Source organism: Diadema antillarum, unplaced genomic scaffold, assembly GCF_040938485.1.
Source record: "Diadema antillarum isolate AM-2024a unplaced genomic scaffold, OU_Dant_1.0 scf00000045, whole genome shotgun sequence".
Taxonomy (NCBI): domain Eukaryota; kingdom Metazoa; phylum Echinodermata; class Echinoidea; order Diadematoida; family Diadematidae; genus Diadema; species Diadema antillarum.
In genome coordinates, this window is record NW_027270934.1 from 3161061 (window position 1) to 3171978 (window position 10918).

Consider the following 10918-nt stretch of genomic DNA (forward strand, 5'->3'; position numbering starts at 1 on the left):
CACCCGTATTTTTAGAAAGAATATTACTTAAATAACTAACGTGGGATTTCCAAGATAAATCACTATCAATAAAAAGCCCTAAAAATTTTATACTACTGACTTGATTTAATTCAGTTTCATTAAACTTAATATGAAAAGGAAGGGTTTTAAGACTATTGCTAAAAAGCATACAATGAGTTTTATCAATATTAAGTGACAATTTGTTGGCGTATATCCAAGATTGCACAGATTTAAGTTCTTTATTCACTGTGTTAACAAGAGTATAAGGATCTCTGTGTGTAAAAAACAGATTGGAGTCGTCAGCAAAACATATAAAGGAAAGAACTGGCGAGGAACTAGGAAGATCGTTAATGTACAAAATGAACAATAGTGGGCCTAGTAAGGAGCCCTGTGGAACACCACATGAAATTAACTTTAACTGAGAATCACGGCCATTTATACTCACAAATTGTTTTCTGTTTGATAAATAATCTCGAAACCAGTCCAAAGCCTTCCCACGTATACCATAATGTCGTAGCTTGTAAATCAAAATATCGTGGTCAATTGTGTCGAAGGCCTTCGAAAAATCAAGAAAAACTCCAATAGTGTGGGAGACATCATCTATAGCATGAGCAACTTTATGGATAAAAGTGAGTAAGGCATGGGTCGTACTGTGGTTTTTCCTAAAACCAAACTTGGAGTTACAAAAAACTTCACACTTTTCGAGAAATTTGTGTGTGCGCGTATATACCAACCTTTCAAGAAGTTTTGAAAATGAAGTTAACAAAGATATAGGGCGATAATTTGTCACAGATTCTCTTTGTCCTTTTTTAAAAATTGGTACTACTTTAGCTATTTTCATTTTTTGTGGAACTATGCCAGTAGATAACGATAAATTAAAAATGTGTGTTAATGGTATAACTATTTCATTAATGATGTTTTTAAGGAGAAAATTGGTGATTCCATCACATCCAGAGCTTTTCTTTCTTAGTGTTCAAGTTTTGCGCGATATCTTTGATTTCTTCTTCAATGACAGGTTCAAAAAAAAGAGACTGCTGATTCTGGTCTTTTAGAAAGTAATAAAAATCAGTATTTGAATGCGGAATACTGCTGGCAAGATTAGGTCCTATGCTTACAAAGTATTCATTGAATACTTCTGCCACATCGCGATATGCGATACAACCATTGCTCAATCGCTCTCTTAGTGAAAAAGCAATTATTGTTGAAATGAATATACCCTTCTACTAGAACAATTCAGTCGCTCCTCCATATTGAGACAGTATACAGATTAGTGATACACGCATAGTCTTGTTTGTAACAGTGTGCAACGTGTGCCATCAAAGTCATTCTTAAGTTTTATCATCAATCAAGGTATACCTCTGCACAATATCATTGTGCACTTTTTGTTTTCAGATGATACAATGTATTATCTTTTTGCCTGTAAGTAGGTCCTATGTGAACATTGACAAAATTTTAAACAGCAGAAGAAAAGGACCATCAAAGAATGGAACGCATTGTCATCAGAAATCAAAGACATTACAAAATGCGATACGTGTACTTTCAAAACAGCAGTCGTCCACTATACATTCAAGAGCACAACAAGTAGCTTCTAACTTCTCTCTCCGCGCCACCTGTTAGCGCACTGCCTGCCATGGTTGTTCCCGCTTAGGGGTGTTGGACAGTAGGCTTATCCCTGATGAAGATGGAGAAGAAAAGAGAAGGTCATTTCTTTTTTATATATTCCACGCATATCTTTATAAGACATGCTACCTCTGTACCCTGATGAAATTGTAACTTGATAATCTGTCTCATCTAGCTCAAGAAACTTTAGAATCAGGTGATTCTGCAGAGAAATAAATCATTTGATATTTTGTTGCAAAATGTCATGTTTCCTCTATACTTTTTCCTCGGATTTCATCGCAGGAATAGTTCAATAGTTTTCAGTTTTCTCAGAGCACGATGTTCTATGGTCTTCTGATTTCTATACTGCTTGTGAACTGGTATGATTATGAAATCCTCATCTCGCATCACCTTTCCGCTTCGATTTGCCCTTTTCTACATTTTGTGATGAGGCTCTCTGCTTTCATGCAGAGAGCATGCATGAAGAAAAGGACATACCAGACTACAATTTTCGACAGCTAAAAGAATGAAATAACGCCGAAAGCTGCATGTCAGGTGTATTCGCAAATGCCTCCACACCGAAATAATGCCACCACCACTGTGTAATATCCCTATGATATTCATACTGTGTTGGCTCTCATATCGATTTTTAAAGAGGCTCTATCGAACTCGGGCAGCGCATTCCCCAGTAGGGCTTGAATTAATTCACGAACGTGATCAAAATGTCTCCTCGCGAATGACCGTGACTGCTGTGCGTTTCAAATTTGGATGTGCGGTGATTTTGTTCCGTTTTGTCTTTTTTGTCTTCTTTTTTTTTTAATTCGTAAGAAACAATCCTGAGAGAGTTAACGCAACACGATACTTGAAAACAATATTTACGACAGAATGTTCCACCCAATTCATTTCGATGGTGGCTAAAGGATTTTTTTTTAAAGGGGGAAAAGGATAAAGGAAAAGAGCGAGCATTACTATATATTCCATCTTCCTATCTTCCCCTTGACCCCTCTATTTCTCCCCACTTTTCCCTTCCTTCTTTTCAATCTATACCGATTTCTCTCTCCCTCCCTCCATCACCTTGTCTCCTTCTATAATTATATCTCCTTCTCTTTCTGCCTCTCTTTCTCTTCAATTTCCTCTAATTCTCACCGAGCCATGACCCGTGCATCATTAATATACTGAAAAGCATAATAACGTTTCTTAGAGGAATTAAAACTTGCTTTGATGACAATCAATTATGAAATGGCATAGATATCCAAAAACAAACAGGTCCTAATAAAACGTGGGACCTGCATTTTTATTAGGACTACTTTGTTTTTGTTTGTTTTGATATCTCGGCCATTTTAAAGCCGATTTACCTCAAATAAACTTTTGCCCCCTGAATCGTATGCTCTTTATTAAAAGGACAAGTCCATCTTCATAGACATGTGGATTCAGTGAATGCAGCAATATTTGTAGAACACATCAGTGAAAGTTTGGGGGAAATCGGACTCAATCCACATGTCTACGAAGGTGGACTTGTCCTTTTATTTCATGTTACAAGCGGTTTCTAATTATCATGCAAAAATGTTTAAAACTGAATCCTCGTCTTAACAAGAACACCCTCCCTTTAAAGATCAATTACTTAGATTATTTCACGAGAACAGGTTTAACGAAAAATGCTCTCTGTAGAAAAATTAATATTTGTAAATTTCTGTGTACAAACTGTTTGTTTGTTTGTTTGTTTGTTTGTTTTATTTATTAGTACGTATATATCAATATACATGGTATAAAACAACAAAAGTAAAATACAAAACAAAAATAGCATTCACAAACACGACAAAAAACATATTGACAAAACAAAAATACAGTAACAAAGTTTGATAAGGGTGTAAAAAAAATATAGATACAAAAAAGGGAAAAAAGTAATCTAGACAACAAAAAAAAAAAAAAAAAATGAATGGAGAGCCTGCTCAAGACCTAGATAGATTACAAAGAATTTGTCACTTTGTCTTACTCTCTAAAAGTTCACAGTCGATATACATTTTTCTGTGTTTGACTTCTTTTTGCATTATCTTTACTCATCTACTTCTCTGAAATTTCTGTTTTTCATACATCAGACATAATATTGGGAAGGAATTTTCTTTTACAGTAGAGTTGAAAATCACAACACAAACATAGTAACAAACACACACGGAAACACACATACAAACAAACAAACAATAATTACAGTGGACTACTGTTATAACGAAGTCCTTGGGACTGACAGTTTTCTTCGTTAATGGACATTTCTTTGTAACCGAACATATAGACATAGCTTATAGCATACATTTTGAATATTCAACAATACTTTACATTACTTATGTACACTGATTTACGTTTTTTTTTGTTTTTTTTTACGTTGGTTGTTTTTACCCCAAACTCATATTTCCGAACTTTTTTGAAGCACTTAAGCTATTTTATTTTTTCATCTGCAAACAATATAGGTAGTGGGTTTAAGACATTTTTTATACATTTTGACATGAGTTGTAAATGGAAATATCCATCCAAGTTATGAGATGAAGAGGGACTTGTCATTTTTTAAATCTATGAAAGTCAATCATAGACGCTAATATAGAAGCTCAACAATATGCAACAAGTATCTCGATATACTAACTGCTTGACTCCTCAACTTTTCATGGCGATACGGATTTACACATAACAAGATCTTTCTTTTTCCTTTTCTTGTCTGTTCAGTCTTGTTCAATCCTGATAATGGATTGTCACCCCTTCCTTTTCTTTTTTAAGCAATCTTTTCTTTTATAGTTTAATCGGAAATAACTATAAAGTCCCGCTCTGCTCTGTACAGTAAGGGTGCAGTAACTTCGTATGAATGTGTAAAGATTCTGCGTCCATAAACATGTGTTTATAGTGACTGAAACTATTTTGACTATATATCGGTCATTTTACAGGAGTTGACAAAGCGATAGAAGACACAAAACAAGGCAAATTAGAATCAGATGTGGGGGTAAAAGCCTTCATTATTATTTTGGACTGTGATTCTCTATACGAAAAAAAAAAACCCGAAACACAATTCATGCTCGTTGAGGCAGTAATTTTTATAACTGATATATTCAAACTCTGGATGCGTGTTATTATACCTTTCAGGCAATTTTCCCGCTTCCTTCAGACTAACAATGTGTAACTGTAATCTTGAAACTTCTTTATGTGCGTATTTTCGATCATGTCTATATGTGTATGCTGCATATAGGCATCTTAAAAGATTACACGAAATCCTTTACAGTCAGACCGCAGCACCCAGGGTGGGATTTCACGGAGCACGCGAACGATTTGCGAAGGACGCGAAGGACAAAATCCAACATTCGGAAAAGTTTTTCTCCGAATGTTTTCCGACAATGAACCCGAAAACTATTCTTGCGCAATTTGTGCGAAGTTTCCACGACGTATGTGCGAATGTCGTGTGTATCATTGCTAAAGTACAGCATGTTACGAACACGAAGAACACTCGACGGAAATGCGAACAACGAAAATTTTTCAATAATCATGGGAGAAAATGTACCCAAGGAGAGGTGGAAGCTGTCTTGAGTAGAATTTTTTTCTTTCCTCTCTTTCTCCTTTCTTTTTCTCTCATTTCTCTATCGTGTGCTTGCCTACATTTTTTTTCCTAGGACGTATCTCCACTAGTAAAGCATTTGATCGTTTTTTTTTTTTGCAGTTCCTCCAACACATAATCTCTATAGTTCAAATGAAATTTTACATACTTTAGATTAATTTCAAGTGTATTCTGCGATTTTTTTTTTTTGGTATATCAAACATTTATTTCTCTTTGCTAGTCTTTAATTTCTTTTGTTACTATTGCTTGATGTTTAGATGTATGCTACGATTTTTATTTGTAGAAAACGTATAGGTCATACATCCCCCAACGTGCGCTAAACGTTCGCGAGAATGTCTCAAAAGGCACGCGAACAGTTTGCGATTACGTCGTAAAATGATCGGAAAAACTTCGCAGATTTCGCGTAACATACGCGAGACATTCTCAAAAGTTTCGGAGTCTGTTTGGGGTTTCACGAACATTTTGAGAACATCGCGCGTGTCTTGCGAAGGTCTTGCGCATAGACCGAGGCTTTAAAGACACTTTCGAGAACAATTCACGAGCAAATCACGACCAAGTGTGCGGAAAAGGTTCGCAACAAATTTCAAACTTTCTTGAAATTCTCGCCGAAGTAAAAACGACATTCGCGAACAATTGACGACGCTTCCGAACCCTCACGTTTGTTTGGCGATCGTTTGCAGACTAAAATGCGAATGCTGGATCTTGCCATTCGCGTCCTTCGCAAATCGTTCGCGTGCCCCGTGAAATCCTACCCTAATGCGCTCGTATTTATTCAACTCGTATGCAAGCCCGCTCGAGGCTTGCATACGTAATGAGCTGCGTAAGGGGATTTTGTCCTTGGGCTTTCGGCAACAAAAATACACCTTATTCACAAATTTGGTATCAAATTCAAGGAAAATATGTAAGCTATCGTCACATGTTACTCAAATTATTTTAAATGAAAAATACCATAGCGTAATTTGAGCCTGAAAAATGATGAAGAAAGTAATTCGTGTAGTACACGTTCAAGACGTCAAAAGAATACCAAATTCACCTTGCGTCTCAGTGAAAATGCGATACTTGGTAGTCCATCTCTTAATCTTTGTATCTGTGAAAATATCTTGACAATTTGTTGCTTAATCCGGTCAAGAACCAGTAAAATATACATATAAATTGTGTGGAGCATACTTCCGGCTTAAGAGTGAATTTTACAGACATTTCAAAACGGAAAAACTAGTATAAATCATGCTTGCGTCTCCTTGACTCCAATATATGATGAGCATCTAAGTTTCCTTTCTACGAAAAATCCAAAATCAGAAACAACAACAATTTCTTAATCCGGTCAGGAACCAAAAACGAACTTTAGACGACAAAATCTTCCGTGAAAAGCAGGTAGAATTTACACATATTCAACTGATTATATCGTCATGAAAAGAAACGATATTATACGCAAATTGGGTATCAACATAAAGATCAAAGATTGGAGAACAATTTACCGTGCCTTGTAGCCATGATAAATGTATGTACAAGTCGCTACACTGTGACAACCATAGCCCTGTCAAACTCTCGCAAAATCTCGCACGTACTAGACACCTTTCGAACGCAAAGATCGTCAACGAGAGTGCTGAAAGGATGTGTACAATTCTGATCGAGGTGAAGATTTAGCTTTTAACGTTTTGTGAGATATTCAGAAACCACTCTATGAGATGTCAAAGAGCATGCAGTTCTAAGGGGTATCAAAAGTTTATTCGATGAAAATCGGTTTTGAAATGGCTGAGATATCCCAAAAAACAAGGTGAAACAAAGAGATACTAATAAAGTTGGGGCTTGTCGCCTTTTATTATTAGCACTTTTTTGAATATCTCAGTCATTTGAAAACCAATTTTCATCAAGTAAACGTTGAATCCTTCTTAAAATTACATGCTCTTTTATATTTCATAAGAGGCTTTTCATTATCTCACTTAGGAATGTTCAAAACATGAATCCCTACCTCACCCAGTACTGTACAGTCCCTTAAATAAATCTTGCCGGATCGGCTCATTAGCATACGTGCTGCGGACTGACTGTTTACATGAATTCGTACGAGAATCATTAATTGTGAATGCCAAGTACATGGCGTGCATTGACGTACTATATCTCATTCGGAGGAAAAATGCCCTCCCCCACGAAATAAAATAAAAAAGATAAAAATCCGCAAATTGTCGTGATTTATGAATCTCGGCTAGCGATTATACATGTACGTTTATTTCTCTTTTGGGATGTGACCCTTTTTTATCATTAAACCCTAGCACCTTAAATGTGTAACGTAAAATTGTTGTTTTTGTTGTTGTTTTTTTTGCACATGATTATCTTCGGCATTGGGCGATGTGTTTTTTTCAAGAAATGCGATGTTATTCAAATGTGTGTAGTTTCATCTTTTAGATTCGATGCCATGATTTTTTTTTTCGTGTCTTATAGAACGTAGAATCTCAGAAATCAGTATATTCAGAATACATTTTCTAATGAAACGGAGCCTACAACCTTGTAATTCACGTGTCTCGATGTTTTGAGAAGCGTTTTAAATACTCGCTTCGTCGGTAAAGGTCAATGACAAAGCAATAATGTCCATGAAAACGCTCGCAGGAGGCAGCGTGTGTAAAGTAGGGCCCAATATACAAAATGCATGATTTCACTGCGCCTATAAAGTGTGTTTTCTGTGTCAGTACTTGTTCACATCAAATTGCATGACGGATATGCCCTTGTAATTATTCTGTATGATTATCTAAACTATCGTGACAATCTTGAATTTGAACTTTCAAGATGCATCGGCCATTTGTCTGTCTTCTCTGGAGCTTCCCAAGAAACTTCTTAGAACTACATTTTCCCCTCAGTAATAGTCAACATTAATAGCTACATATCATTTACCTTTCACACTCATAATAATGTGTGCGTTTTCGGTATCAACATTTCCTATTAAAAGCAGCATATAAAAGTGGGCAAAAATTCGCCTCTGACACTGGAAGACTAATCATCAGAAGAGGCAACACACTCTACCATCTCTCCCTCTCTCTCTCTCTCTCTCTTTCTCTATCTCTCTGTCTGTCTGTCTGTCTGTCTGTCTGTCTGTCTCTCTCTGTCTCTCTCTCTCTCTCTCTCTCTGGTAGTCTCTTTCCTTTCCTGGTCCCTTCTCCATCTTCACAATCTTCAGCTTTTGATTTTGCAATGTCATTTTGGCTCAGGAAACTCGAGGCGAGTTGAAGGCAGTAAGATATGACGTCCGAAATCAATATTAACGAAGTGAATATATTATTCCTGGCTTTCGAGCGGCAGAAATTTCATAGGTTAAGCTATAAAACGATGAATAATGATCGATTTGAATTCTCGTTTCTGCGTCACATTCCGTACGGCAAGAATTTTGCGCGTGGTGTTTTGGAGAGTTTCATTCAACAGTTACTCCCTGCCTCCAAACATCAGGATCAATATTTTGCACGACATAAATTAATGTACCCTTACATGCATGACGTCACGATGACTCGTTGAATAGTATCTAGTGATTGCACTGATACTAGTAATAAGATTTCGAAGTGTTCTCGTTTCAGACTTTAGCTATAGCTATTATGACGTTTGTGTCGAACCTGGCTAAGTGTTGTGTGAGCGTGGCCAATGAATCAGTCAAGAGTTATGCGATTATGAAGCAACCTGCGGAAACATGGAATCACTCTTACATCACATATCACAGGACTGGTTACATCACACGTTAAATATTTATGGTATGAGGTTGAAAAACATGGTAGTTGTGATCACGTTTACTTCCATGACTGGTGATAGATAGATGAGAAAATCATTCATCTCTCTCTCTCTCTCTATTTGTATATATATATATTATACACACACACACACACACACATATATATATATATATATATATATATACAAATATAATGTATGTGTTTGTGTGTGTGTGTGCATGTGTGTGTGCGCGCGCGTCAGCATCTTCTGACAGTCTGTGTGTGCTTATGTGTATAAACACACATACCTGATAAAGCAACAATTCTAATGGTACAAAAATACATAAAAAGAGACATTAGACACCTGAATCTTTATAGCACCTATCCAATATTGATTTACAGCGCAGACAACACTTTTAACATGTTTACGAACTAGGAAAATACAAGTAGTTAACCCCCTTTGACGAGCGCAATGTCGAGGGCCAAACATGAATAAAAGACGTTACGTACATTTCTGAACCTCTAATCTCATTATTCTCGGAGGAAAACAGACTAATTAAACAACTATCATGATCAAAAATAGTCAGCCTTGTCACTGATTCTAATTTCTGCTAGGCAGTATCTGTCATTCATGTAACTGCTGAAGCACAACTGTTTAAATACAAGTGTGTATTTTATGACCTCACTAGGAGCAGGATGCATGGTGACAAAGGTATCAGAAATAGAGAGAAAGTGATAAATTCAAAGACTGATGTAAAATCTTAAATGTTCTTTTGGCAGAAACTTAAATCTCAGAATGTCCCTTATTACATATGACATAAATGATAGCTTTATGGTTGATGGACTAGAGACAACATATAATGAAGACGTATTTGATGTCTTTAGTTATTTTGGTTATACATATTTGTTCATTTATTTTTTTCTTACAGACATCAGCCATCATTTTCATCAAGTACGCATTATCAAGAAAAATATGAAGAATGCATAGTGTTGCTGGAAAGACTAGACAGGAGATACCGAGAGTCGCAATCCAGTAAATTAATTTACAAGCTTAAAGGTCATGTTTACCCTTTGTAGCAGTGATTTACATAATGTTCCAGATATCGCTTTTGATGCATATGTGTAGGTCAGTTGTATCACATAACATCCTACCATATAACATATTTGCAATGATGCCTAAAATATAAGGAGATATATCATTTTTCTCATTAAACCGAAACATTTTTATTATAACTATTGTTCACATTTTGTATATCTATATTTGATGATACTGGTTCAAATTTTTACCTTGGCTGTTTCTATCCTCTCATATTTTCATCTTGCACAAAAAAGATGTCAAAAATTTTATTTTCTGCAAGAAAAGTGAAAGACACGTATTGTTATTCCAGTCCGAACTCTCCTATCCGGACATGTCGAGACCGGCGCTCAACCAGATAAGCAATTAATTTTAGCCGGATATGGGAGGCTCAATTTTTAATACACGCAGCTGTCTGGAGCTACAAATGTTCCTGATTACATGTATAGCGTAAATTGAAACTCTTTCTTTGCTAGGATGTCTGAATGCATGCTATTTTAAATGAAAATTTTATATGAATGTATGTATTTTGATTATGTTGGAACTAAGACATTGATAATACATTACGTAATTCATGGGGGTTTGTGCAGGAGTTTTATTTGAGTTTGAAACCCCCCTTTTCTCCGTAAATAATAGATTAAACAAACAAATATGATAATCAGGGAGAGATCGCGTCTGGATAATAGAGAGATGTGGATGTAGGGAGGCCGGATAGGAGAGGTCGGACTGTAATTTTGTACAAGAACTACCTACATTGAAGTTGCGAGTGATGACATCAACTCACTCATTTGCATATTCCAGTAGACTTTGTGAGATTAGCGAAAATTCATAATTTCCTATAACTTCCCTAATTCCTATCTGATTAAATCTCCACTGTATAGTGCTAATAAAGTGTTGCTCTTTCTTTTTAACGTAACTTTTAACTGTACCGGAATCGTTCTTTGACGCATTTTTTTTTTCTGCACTAAA